The sequence below is a fragment of the Vespa crabro genome, chromosome 12 (assembly GCF_910589235.1).
Source record: "Vespa crabro chromosome 12, iyVesCrab1.2, whole genome shotgun sequence".
In the NCBI taxonomy this organism is placed as follows: Eukaryota; Metazoa; Arthropoda; class Insecta; order Hymenoptera; family Vespidae; genus Vespa; species Vespa crabro.
Window position 1 is genome coordinate 4,872,159 of NC_060966.1, and position 12,578 is coordinate 4,884,736.

General features: G+C 32.5%; 1 long non-coding RNA gene across 4 annotated transcripts; it reads right to left on the reverse strand.

Annotated features, from left to right (window-relative positions):
- Positions 1–612: 612 nt before the first annotated feature.
- LOC124428468 lies at positions 613–12,325 on the reverse strand. Of its 4 annotated transcripts, none has more exons than XR_006943182.1 (4): positions 11,992–12,325; positions 10,143–10,252; positions 8,971–9,245; positions 613–1,163 (listed from the first exon to the last, which is right to left on the reverse strand). It is a non-coding gene; the product is annotated as an uncharacterized LOC124428468 (long non-coding RNA). The 4 variants fall into 4 exon arrangements; XR_006943181.1 differs by having other exon boundaries at positions 613–1,179; XR_006943180.1 differs by lacking the exon at positions 613–1,163 and adding an exon at positions 5,410–5,842.
- Positions 12,326–12,578: the final 253 nt, after the last annotated feature.

Below are 12,578 nucleotides of genomic sequence, written 5' to 3' on the forward strand. Positions count from 1 at the left end.
TCGTTTCAACAAGAACTACTGATGGCGTTCCTAGAAAAGCACTAGGTATGGTACGTGCCTACGTGAGGGAGCCGATCATGTGGAACGACGAGAGAGGATAAAGTGTAGAGTTTACAGTAGAAACCAGCGTTCGACTATACCCCCGTGATGTTATTACAAAAGTACACACGGTATATATATATATATATATATATATATATATATATATATATATATATGAACCGAGTGCACAATACTTATTATATGCAATTTTTGATGGGATATACGCGTGCTTTAAAAATCCGCTTGCGTTTTCAAATGCAAATTAGAAAGCATTAGAAACTTCTTATCTATGTCCTTTCCTTCTTCTTCTTTTTTTTTTTCTTTAATTAATTTTTATCTTTCACTGAAACTCATCCTTTCTTTCGAACTTTCCTTTCATTATGTTATTTTTTAAATATTAATATATCGCAGAGGTGTATGTACGGACATAGAAAAAAAAAAAAAAAAAAAAAAATTGATAGAACTCGCGATATTCTTTACACACACATACACATACATACGTTATATATATATATATATATATATATATATATATATATATATATCTTTTTGACAAAAACCTAAGTTAAATTTTTGTTCCGAAGTATGCGGCTTCGAAGGAAGGACGGAAGAACAATCAGGAGATAGGAGAGTTTTTACGAGCTACTTTTCCAAGTTCGTTAGACACCCTCGTTTCTCTCTCTCTCTCTCTCACTCTCTCATTGCATTGATGCTTTCTCTTCCATCCTTTTTCTTTTCCTCTTCCTTCTTCTTCTTCTCTGACGTTTCACCTCTCGACTTGAGTTCCACCCGCGACAGGAAACGATGGCTCGTTCCTCCTTCCCATTCTCAACGCTATTTCTTTTCTTCATCTTCTTCTTCTTCTTCTTCTTCTTCTTTTTCTTCTTCTTCCTCTTATTCTTCATCTTCTTCTTCTTCTTCTTCTTCTTCAACTTTTAGTTCTACTACTCTTCCTCTCGGTTGCCCGTGAAGCGAGCTTAAGTCCATCGACACTTCCGATGCCAATTCGTTTCATCCCCCTAAGAGACAGGATTACGAGCGTGTCTCCGCCATTTCCAGTCGTCCTTGAGATCATCTCCTACTCGAGAGTTCCCCGATAGCTCTATCAAACCCTTCACACACTGACGTTTTGTTAATCTAAATTCCGTTAACGAGAAAGGAACAACAAAGAAGAAAAAATTGAAAGAAAAGGAAAAGAGGAAAATAAAGGAAAGCAAAAAGAGGAGGAATAAAGAAAGAGAGAGAGAGAGAGAGGGAGAGAGAGAGAAAGACTGGGTGGAAGTGATTTTTAACAGTAAATAAAGATATTTAAATATCGCACTTTTTTCTTTTTTTTTTTTTTTGTTCTTTTTCTTTTACTTTTTTTTCTTCTCCGATACCAATCGATTTTTTTTTTTTTTTCAAATACCATTAATACATATTGTATATCGCTTAACAATTTGAAATATTGATATGAAAAATTCAAAGAGAAAATACAATGAAATAATGAAAGAAAGAAAGAAAGAAAAAGAGACAGAGAGAGAGAGAGAGAGAGAGAGAGAGAGATAGAGATAACAATTCAGTCTCTTTCTTTTCCACTTTGTTCGAAAGAATAGCCGAGAATAAACGTTCCTTGGTAGTTTGTGATTAGCATCTTTTCACGTTCAGCGAACGATAAGATTGCGAAAGTTGTGATAACGTTATTAGCACATCGAGAGAAGAAGTTTTCTGGATGTATAAGACGTACGGAATAAGATGAGAGAGAACCAGAGAGAAAGAGAGAGAGAGAGAAAGAGAAAGAGAGGAAAAGAGAGGAAGACAGAGACAGAGAGAGAGAGAGAGAGAGAGAGAGAGAGATGGTAGAAAACGAAGGGAGCAATTTTCAAAGACGAGTCATTCTGAAGCCTCGAAGAATATCTCGGTACGTCAGAAGCCGAAAGCAAGCATGGTTGAGTGTCAGCAAGGATTTCGTACATTCGATCGAGATCGTGTTACCATCAAGGGATTAAGCCTTGGAGTGGAATTGCTTGGGATCTGAAAAGGATAACGAGTGTGAGATAGGTGGATTGGAAGGATGGAAAGAGATAAATGATAAGAAAGAGAAAGAGAAGGCGAGAGTAAGAAAGTGAGAGAGAATGAGAGAGAGAGAGAGAGAGAGAGAGAAAGAGAGAAATGTGTGAAAAGAGAAGGATGACGAGTTCACGAAGGGTTGGTTGCCTATTCGAACTGATGAACGGAACGACGCGCAAACTTAAATGGCAGTTGAGAAATATAATTTCCCCAGCTGTCAAATGTGTAAGCCGGAACTGTACCAGGGGATCTGTTCGTTTCACAGCTACGAGCAACAACCACCAGTAGGAACGGCAGGCATCGTCAAACTCAGCCGTTCTCTCGCCGACGTTTCGTTTCCTCCATTTCTATGTCCGGACCATACCATCCCTTTTCTCTTTCCCTCATATACCATTCTCTCTCCCTCCCTCCCTCTCTCTCTCTCTCTCTCTCTCTTGCTCTTCCTCTTTCTCTTTCATGCTCAACCCCCTCCGACACACGCGTTGATTCAAATTTAAATTACATAATTACATTAGCGCGGTTAGCATCTCGCTTCGTAGGAAAACTCATGTGAGCTTAAAACCTGCTCGTTTCGTACGTGCCAGGATTCGTTAACGTTCATGTAGATCACACGAGTGGAACGGGAACGTACGGAACAAGTTCTCTCTCTCTCACTCTCTCACTCTCTCATACACACTATCTCTCTCTCTCTCTCTCTCTCTCTCTCTATCTCTCTAACTCTTTATATCTCTCTTTCTCTTTTGCCCACTCTCAATCTCTTTCAACGTAACGTGTGTGTAATCAAGTAATTGTCATGCTGGACGTTCCAGTGCCAACGAGTCGAACTATATTCATATTGACTAATGAGAATCTTCATCCCCTATACCAATCTATTTCTATCTATTTCTTTCCTACCATTCATTTATCCTTCCTTTCTTCGTTTACTTTCTATATACCTATTTATCTTAAATTATCCTGGATATCATCGATGGTGAAGTAAACAAATCTTTTCTCGGCACTAAAGTTTCTTCTTCGGAGGCGAAACACCATTAAATTATAATCCGATAAGTTAACCACGTTAAATGTTCTCTCTCTCTCTCTCTCACACACACAATCTCTCTCAATCTCTCTCTCTCTCTCTATATATATATATATATATATATATATATATATATATATATATATATATATATATATATACATAAAGTTATCCTATCTTGAGTTAACATTTTATGATTTCGTTCTAGCATCAAACGGAACCACAAAATTATGAAGCTATCGCCTAAAGGAATAATCCTCAAAAACGGACCCTTCAATCCGTTTAAGACTGTTACTTCAATTTTGCGAATTCAGTCGTAAGTCATTTTCCAGAGGCGAAAGGACATTCTATTTATTCGTGATACTTCTGTGACTCCTTCTCTCTCTCCCTCTCTCTCTCTCTCTCTCTCTATTCACGAGAGACGCAAACGGATAGCAGCAAGCTCTGTTCAACGTAGAACGTCGTTTCAGTTGGTCGATTTTACGATCGCCTCTGTTTTACGACGTACTTCGAGAAAACTGTGAGCCATCTCTTCTTCTCTTGCTTTTTCCTCTCTCTTCTCTCTCTCTCTCTCTCTCTCTCTCTCTCTCTCTCTCACGCCTACTCCCACAATCCATCCTCGTAATCCTTCCCTCCTTCCTCCCACACAACCACCAACATTCACCTATCTCATACGCATTGATACCTGAATACGCATAAATGTGTACGCAGTAATATCCATTTTCTATTTATTTATTTATTATTTCTCATTTCATTCGATTCTCTTATTTCTTTTCCTTTTTCTTTTTATTTTTCTTTTCTTTTCTTTTCCTTCTAAAGCGAAACGCACCATCTAAACAAATTTGCAAGTACAAATTTTATCTATTACAGCAACTCCTGGTTTTATTAAATGCACATATATATATATATATATATATATATATATATGTATTTGAACGTGTAAATAAATATTACTGTCGAGTAATATGCGTGGACGTAATTTTATTCGATTAAAAGAAAAATAAAAGTAAATAAGAAATAAATAAATAAATAAATAAATAAATAAAAAAATAAGAGAAAAGAAAGAAGAAAAAAGGGACATTCAATTTAAATGAACGGATGGGGATATTTCAACGATATCATCTACTTAACTCGAATCAAGAGGATTCGGTGAGAGTGTTGATGGGTGAACAAAAAAAAAATGTGGAAAAAGATGTAGGAAGAGGAAGGAAGGGAGGGAGGGAGGGAGGGAGGGAGGGAGTGAGTGAGTGAATGAATGAGTGAGTGAGTGAGAGAAGGAAAATGGGAGGGAGGGAGGGAGGGAGAAAAGGGTAAGGTATCTTTAACGTGCAGCCGCTGTTTTCTTTTCATTCGGCGAAAATTTATCGGCCGCTGCCGGCAACACGCGAGTTGGAAGTTCGGATGGGTGAAAAAAAAGAGAGAGAGAGAAATAGAAAAAACATAGAGAGATAGAGAGAGATAGAGAGAGAGAGAGAGAGAGAGAGAAAGAGAAAGAAAGATGAAGAGAGAAAGAGAAAGAAAGATGAAGTGAGAAAGAGAGATGAAGAGAGAAAAATAGAAAAAAGAAAACAGAAAGAGAGAGAGAGAGAGAGAGAGAGAAATACTAGTGAGTAGATACGGTTAAAAAGAGTGGATTGCCATATAAGAAAAAGAGAAAGAGAAAGAAAGAGTGAGAGAAAGATAGATAGATAGGAAGGAAGGGAAAGGATTGATAAAAGAATATGAGAGAAAAAGAGAGACAGAAGAAGTGATACCCAACTAGATCCAAGTTTCGTGTCCCACTCAGACTCTCCTCACGGCGGCTCGTTCATTTGTTTTTTGCGTCTGGTACTTAGGACGCTCGGGGTAAACCGCAAATCCCCAATTCCCACGGGGTAAGACCAAGAAAGAGAGAGAAAGAGAGAGAAAACTAGTGAAATAGAGGAGACCTAAAGGAGAATTGACTGAGAAGAAATCCTAGGGATCTTACTACTTTTCTACCAATCCGTCGCGTCGTCTGAAAGCATAGAGAAGAATCCACTCGTGTGAACTTATAGGACTCAAACGATTTCAACCCTTTTCTTTACTTAAAACTACTATAGTCACCAAACGTTGAACGCTCGCTGCATAATAAATATGTACCTGTATATATATATATATATTTTTTTTTTTTTTTTTTATTCTTTTTATTGGCATACATATCTAATTTTACTGTAATTTATATAATTTATATAAATCTATTTATACAATTTGTATATATTTGTGTAATTATTAATTGTATATATTTATGTAATTTATATAATTTTATTGGTATATATGTATATATATATGCAACTATTAATAACTTCAATTTGCGACTTATACTAATACGATAAACGTTTTATTTTTTATTCGTGCGTCAAGTAAATGATTTTCTTTTTTTCCCCTTATCTCATCCTTATTTTTTTTGTTTTGTTTTGTTTTGTTTTTTTTTTTTTTTTTTTATCATAATTTTGTGTACATCGAATGAAACTAATCGTAATGAAAATAATTCGGTCGAATGTATTTTTGCCCTTCTTTTTTCTTTTTTTTTTTTTTTTTTTTTTCTTTTTTTTTTATCATTACCATCGATCACTCCAAAGTCGAATAATTCGATTCTCGATAACAGAATTAGGCAATATAACTTTTAGTATCACCAGTGAACGAACAATTTCTTCTAACTAAATCAAGGTTTCCTTCTATGGATCATTCGAAACTTGGAATATAAACTCGATTCTAGAATGATAGGAAAATTTTCTTGTTAAAAGATCCTGCGAAAAGTTCTTAAACTTTCTCTTGGCAAACAACAATCATACGAAACGAAAAATAACCTGAGAGTTGTTTTATATAGATATAAAAAAAAAAAAAAAAAGAAAAAAAGAAAAAAAGAAAAAAGAAAGAAAAAAACAAAAAGGGATAAAGTAAAAAAGAAACTTACGATAACATAAGAAAAATTTTAATTTGCATTAAAGTATTAAAACCTGAAAGAAAAAAAAAAAGAAAAAAAGAAGTGAATTCTTTTCTATTGGATCAATATTAAAAATCAAATAATTCGATTATATCGATTATAAGAAAATCTCATTGTAAGATTTTAAAAAGACTTTGGCTCTCACAGAATCGGCAAATAATCAACCAAACGAGAAATTCTCATTGAAGATTCATTCAATTGTGTTTGTCTCTCTCTCTCTCTCTCTCTCTCTCTCTCTCTTTCTCTCTGTCTGTCTATCTGTCTGTCTCTTTCTATCCATCTATCTATCTATCTATCTTTATCTTTCTATCCGTTGAAATCACACGAGTATCAGCAAGCTGTATTCGTCGTTAGCGTGGAGACATCGCCGAGCGTTGAATAATTTGTCGTGTCGTAGTCAGCGTAAAGTGCCTTTTGCTTCCTGGTACGCGATCGATCGATCGTCGAAAGCTTATAGGAGAGGGGCAACGGGGAAAAGAGAGAAAATAGTCCTCCGTGGCAAGCGCATGAGAGAACACGATTGTAACCTTTCTTCTTTTTACCAACTCCAAACAAAAATAAAACTAGAATAACTACACGATTAGATAATTCGTTCCCGAACAAAATATATATATATATATACTAAGGAATAAATAATTATATACCTATCATCTATTAATGTATCTACGTAAAGGGCGAATCGAAAGTTATCAGATAATTAATTAAAAACCATTTACTTGTTTTCTTTTTTTTTTTTTTTTTTTTTTTTTATTCTTTACTTTTCGACGAACAGCGAAAGAGAGAGAGAGAGAGAGAGAGAGAGAGAGAGAGAGAGAGAGAGAGAGAGAGTTAATTTTATAAGTTGAACTTTTAACCACCTATAAAAGTGAATAATTGTAATAGATCTTTCAATTTGACAAAAAGAATTGTTCGAAAGAAAAAAAGAAGAATTGCTTTCGAAGAATGCTTTTCTTTCGGTCCCTAATAGTAGATTTTGTGTGTCATAAAAAGTAAATTGCCAAATTGCACGCGTGACCACCCCAAGGGGCTCGTTTAGCGGGCTGAAAAAAGAAAACAAAAGATCGGGAAGAAAAAAAAAGAAAAAAATAAAAAAAAGACAAAAAGAAACAAATGAAAAGAGAGAAAGAAACGAAAGAATAAAATTAAATGAAGAAGAAATTCGAAGAAACAACAACAAGAAGGAGAACGGTTTAAAAATCCAAGCTCACCTAAGAGCAGTCATTTCCTTGAAGGAGTGATGCTGGAGAGGAGAGGGAGCACTGAGGGGTGAGGTATAGGGGGAGAGGTGGGTGGGGGAGGGGGAGGGCGAGAGTTAGGGGAAAAGATTTGATGGTAGAGTTTTAAGTGAACGAAGTGAACATGGCCAGGCGACTTTAAAAAGAGGCAAAAGTACTTACTTGAAAGACGTAAAACGAAAGGTAGATGAAGTGAGAGAAAAAAAAAGGAAAAGAAAAGTCGAGTGAGAGAGAGAGAGAGAGAGAGAGAGAGAGACAGAGAGAAAGAGAGAAAAAAAGAGAGAGAAAAAAAAAAAAGGAAAAATTTTTCATGAGGCTTTTCAGTAACCGGAAGGATGGAATACGTATACTTTAGTAAAATTGAACGAAAAGGAGTAAAGGGAATAAGGCTGGTTAAAGGTACATATATACATATACATATATATATATAAAGGGATAGAGAATATGTGATGGATGTAACGAACGCAACGTAATATCGTATTTGCTCTTAAGAATGTGGCATTTAACACAGTGATTGTAAGTTTCTGACCATGGAATGCCTTTACTGGTATCAACTATCTCTCTCTCTCTCTCTCTATTTCAACCATGAACGAAGGGGTTTACTTCTCGGTTAGAGAGAATCACCAGAGTTCAAACGTTTTTGATATATATACTATCTGTTCTTTCTCTTTTTTGCTATTTGTATCCCATATATATATATATATATATATATATATATATATATATTTTACATATATATATATATGTGTGTATATATGTATGTGTATATGTGTATACTGTGTGCGATTGGTCGAAGCTATGTTACCAAGCTACAAACTACAAGCTCGTTTGTCCTGTAAACAAAAGAAACGTAATATCATGTGGAACGTTACATATATATATATATATGTATAGATCGTACAAGTACATATGTAAAATTCAAAAGCCGAATAACGCGAATCTTCCCAATGTTCTGTTCAAATATTCAACATTTTCGATGTAAGTTCGATCGAGAATACAATTGCGATTGAAATAAACGAATTCAATTTGGTTCATCTAACTCGAAGAGGAAAGTGAATTTAATCGGTAATTCAGTCCTAATACAGAGAGTTGTTTAGTAGTTTACCCTGTTGTTCGCAAATGGAACTATATCTAGTTATATATAGTATAATATATATATATGTGTGTGTGTGTGTGTGTGTGTGTGTGTATGTGTGCGTAGATATATACATTCATGTTTATATGACTGATTTTCAATGCGTATTATTCGGCATGATATCTATATATTTTGGAAAATATATTCACGTAAATATGGAGAAACAACAGGAGCACTTGCGTAACTATGTCCTATCGTTACTAAACTTCTCGTCGTATTGTTTATCGATATATCAAAAAAAAAAAAAAAAAAAAAAAAAAAAAAGGATATTTCAATTATAAACAGAGATAAAAAGGTTACAACATATTAACGAGTTTAAGGATAAACGTTAAAACGTGTAAATAATTCCAAAAATCGATACAATTCAATCTAATTCTGCAATACGATATATTAAATACAAATAAACAAAACGTAATGACATATAAGATAGGAATAAAAGATTTTTCTTTTTTCTATTTTTTCTTTTTTTTTTTTTTTATTTCTTTTCTTTTTCCAAGCTGACGATTAATAATCAATTTTTATTTACCTCTTATCGAACGATCTTTTTTTTCGAAAACGAATTCGTCGTCGTCGTTGTTGCTGTCATTGTCGTAATCGTCGTTGTTATTTCTCTTTGTCATGTTTCTATTAATTTTTTTTTCTTTTCTTTTTTTTTTTTTTTCCTTATCTTTTCTCAAATCGTATAAAATCATTCGAAGAATGAAAAACTTTTGGTCCACCCATAGAAACATTTCTATGTCGTCTTAACTATGTTGTACGAATGGCCATGAGGTGACGTTCCTTTCGTAGAATATCTTGTACCTGTATAATATCAAAGACATTGATTTAATACCCAATGGAAGTTGGAAGGTGCCTTGGATATGTAACCCAGGTGGAAGCATCGTAAAGACGATACCATAAACTGTAACGTCAGGAATGAACGAATGGCCATGAGATAGGTTAAACCTGAAGGGACAGGAAGGAAGGAAGGAAGGAAGGAAGGAAGGAAGGAAGGAAGGAACCAAAATCTGATCGTAAAATCTCCGCTACTTCAAACGTGTAGATTTAAATACGAGAATATATTTTATATAAATATATATATATATATATAATATATATGTATTAAATAAATAAATAATAATTATCAAAAAAACAATCGAAACGAGTCTACATTAAAATAGATTCACAGACATTATAACATACTAGATATATAATAAAATAAATATTAAATATATATGTATTTAATGTACATACATATGTATATGTATATATATATATATATATATATATATATATATATATATATATATATTACTTATACGATGCTTCACATTCGATATATCCACATTAACAATATACATAATTTCGATGTATTATCATAAAGTATAATATTAAATACATGAGATTAATTTAAAAAGTCATCTTAGTTATATTAATAAATATAAAAATCGAAAAATATAATGGATCTTTTATTGGGATGTTTTACTTTTTTTTCCTTTTCCTTTCTTAATTCTCTTGTAATTTTCTTCTACGATTTCTAAATGATAATGAAATTAAAATGATTGATCTGACGGAAAAAAAAAAAGAAAAAGTAATCGAAAAAGTATAATTAGTAAACGATAATTATTACGATTGGATAATTACTACGTGACACGATATCGTTGAGATTATAAGTCGTTAAAAAACTTATTATAATAATTTAATATTAACGATACTAACGATGATTTAAGACGGGAGGACGATGGCACGTAGAGATGTTACCTTTTCGAAGTCACATTGAATACTGTCGAAGGGAAAGCTTGTCGAAGCACGTTCGTCTCGTTATCACTCTAATGTAAACAAAAGAAGGTCGACGTTAAGTACCAAACAATTGCGTCGTCACGAGTCTCCCCGATGAGTCATACTGTTAGGAATTAGTAAATAATAAATGTATGTGTGTGTGTGTGTGTGTATAGAAAATTGTTGACCTTCATATTACCCAAACATTAAAATATTGTTCGATAAATGAAACATTTAATTTATCATAATATTTTTCCATATATATATATATATATATATATATATATATATATATATATATATATATATATATATATATAAATATATCTTTTAACAAAAATATTTCATTACTTATTAATGTATACGTTTGTATTATTGTATAATATTTATATTATTATTTAAATTGAAATTTATAAAACGAGTTTAAATAATTTTTTTAATAAAATAGATAATTATAATTTATATATATATATATATATATATATATATATATTTTTAATTTACAATATGATTATGATTTATATTAATAGAATAGAAAATTAATTCAATAAAAATAGCAGATATATAACAATAATTATATAATTATATATATATATATATAATTTTATTCAAATTAAGAGCTAAATTATACCGATATAATTATTATCTAATTTCGATTTAACACGTAATACATATATATATATATGTATATATATATATATATATATATATATATATATATGTATATATATATATATATATATGTATATATATATATATATATATATATATGTATATATATATATATATATATGTATATATATATATATATATATATATATATATATATATATGTATGTATGTATAATTTCTCAATGAATAAAACGTACCCCTCATAAAAAGAAGATTGCGAGGCACGTCACGCAGATAACATATTCCAAGTATCGATCACATAAAATAGTACACGCTGGAAGCCCGACGAAATTCTTAGAAAGTACCGCCTAGCTAAACGTCGGCCTACTTTTCGTTGCACGAAGTGTATCATTGACTCGAATCATTCTTTTTATAGACTTTGCGGATATTTAATTGTTAAATTAAAACAAAATAAAAAAATACATGTCGTTCTATATATATATATATATATATATATATATATATATATACACACACACACACAAACACATACATACACGGATATATACTTATATCTGTTTATCAAATAATTTTACACGTTTTTTTGTGGTTAACTCGGTTTTCTTACTACTAACTATATCCTATCGAATCGTACGGAAAAGTCGATAGGAGGAACATCGAAACGTACGAAGTAACTTTACTTTGTACATCAGAATCGATCGATACAAAGTAGATTACGTACTATTTCCTAGTAATAAACGTAACTCAGTTATCGGATGTTTTCTCGCACGTTGCTTCGCGCAAACAAGGCAAAAACGAAAAAAGAAGAAAAAAACAGAAAGAGAGAAAGAAAGAAAGAAAGAAAGAAAGAAAGAAAGAGAGAGAGAGAGAGAGAGAGAGAGAGAGAAAATATACTCCCCAATAGAGAGCATTTTCTAAACTAATTTACTTAACTAAAGGGTGTAGAAAAATAAATAAAAAAAAAAAGAAAAAAAAAAAAGAAAGATAAAAATAAAAAAAAATCAATAAAAAACGCGTACGAGAGTAGACTAGTATTACCGAAACGCTGAAATTCGAATCCGTTTGACGTTATCGATCGAAAATATTTATTCTCTTTTTTTTTCTTTTTTTTTTTTTTTTTTTTTTTTATTTTTTTAAACCTGAGTAGTATACATACGTTCATCATGACAAGGCTATTCGTTTCTTCTCGTATTCGTATATACGTATGTATGTGTCCGTAAAACGTGCGTGCGTGCACGTGCGTCTATGTTAATGCGTGTGCCTGTATGTGTATATGCGTATATGATAGGAGGGTTTTTGAAAAAATATTGCATTTTTCATTCCATCACCCGTCAGGAATTTCATTCTGCGGTCAACCAGTAGAACGATTTGTATACAACAACTCGACACGTACAATACAGTGATAAAAAGGTAACTGACATTATATTGCATCTAACAAATGGAAGAAGAAATATCGTGGTTATAGAGATTGTTGTTGTTAAATCTTGAGGCACGAACGGACAAGGCACTACTGATGACGAATAGACAGGTACATAGATATTTATACAGAAAGATACAGAGACAGAGAGAGAGAGAGAGAGGGGGAGAGAGAGAGAGAGAAAGAGAGTAACTGAGAAGGTGAGAAGTCTTTCTGAAGGTCACCAGGATATATTTTCAACCACACGTATTGTCAAATAGAAAGTCTGAAAGAAAGCTAAAGGAACTGAGTATGTTTCATTGGTTTAGGACATAGGTACCTGCTAG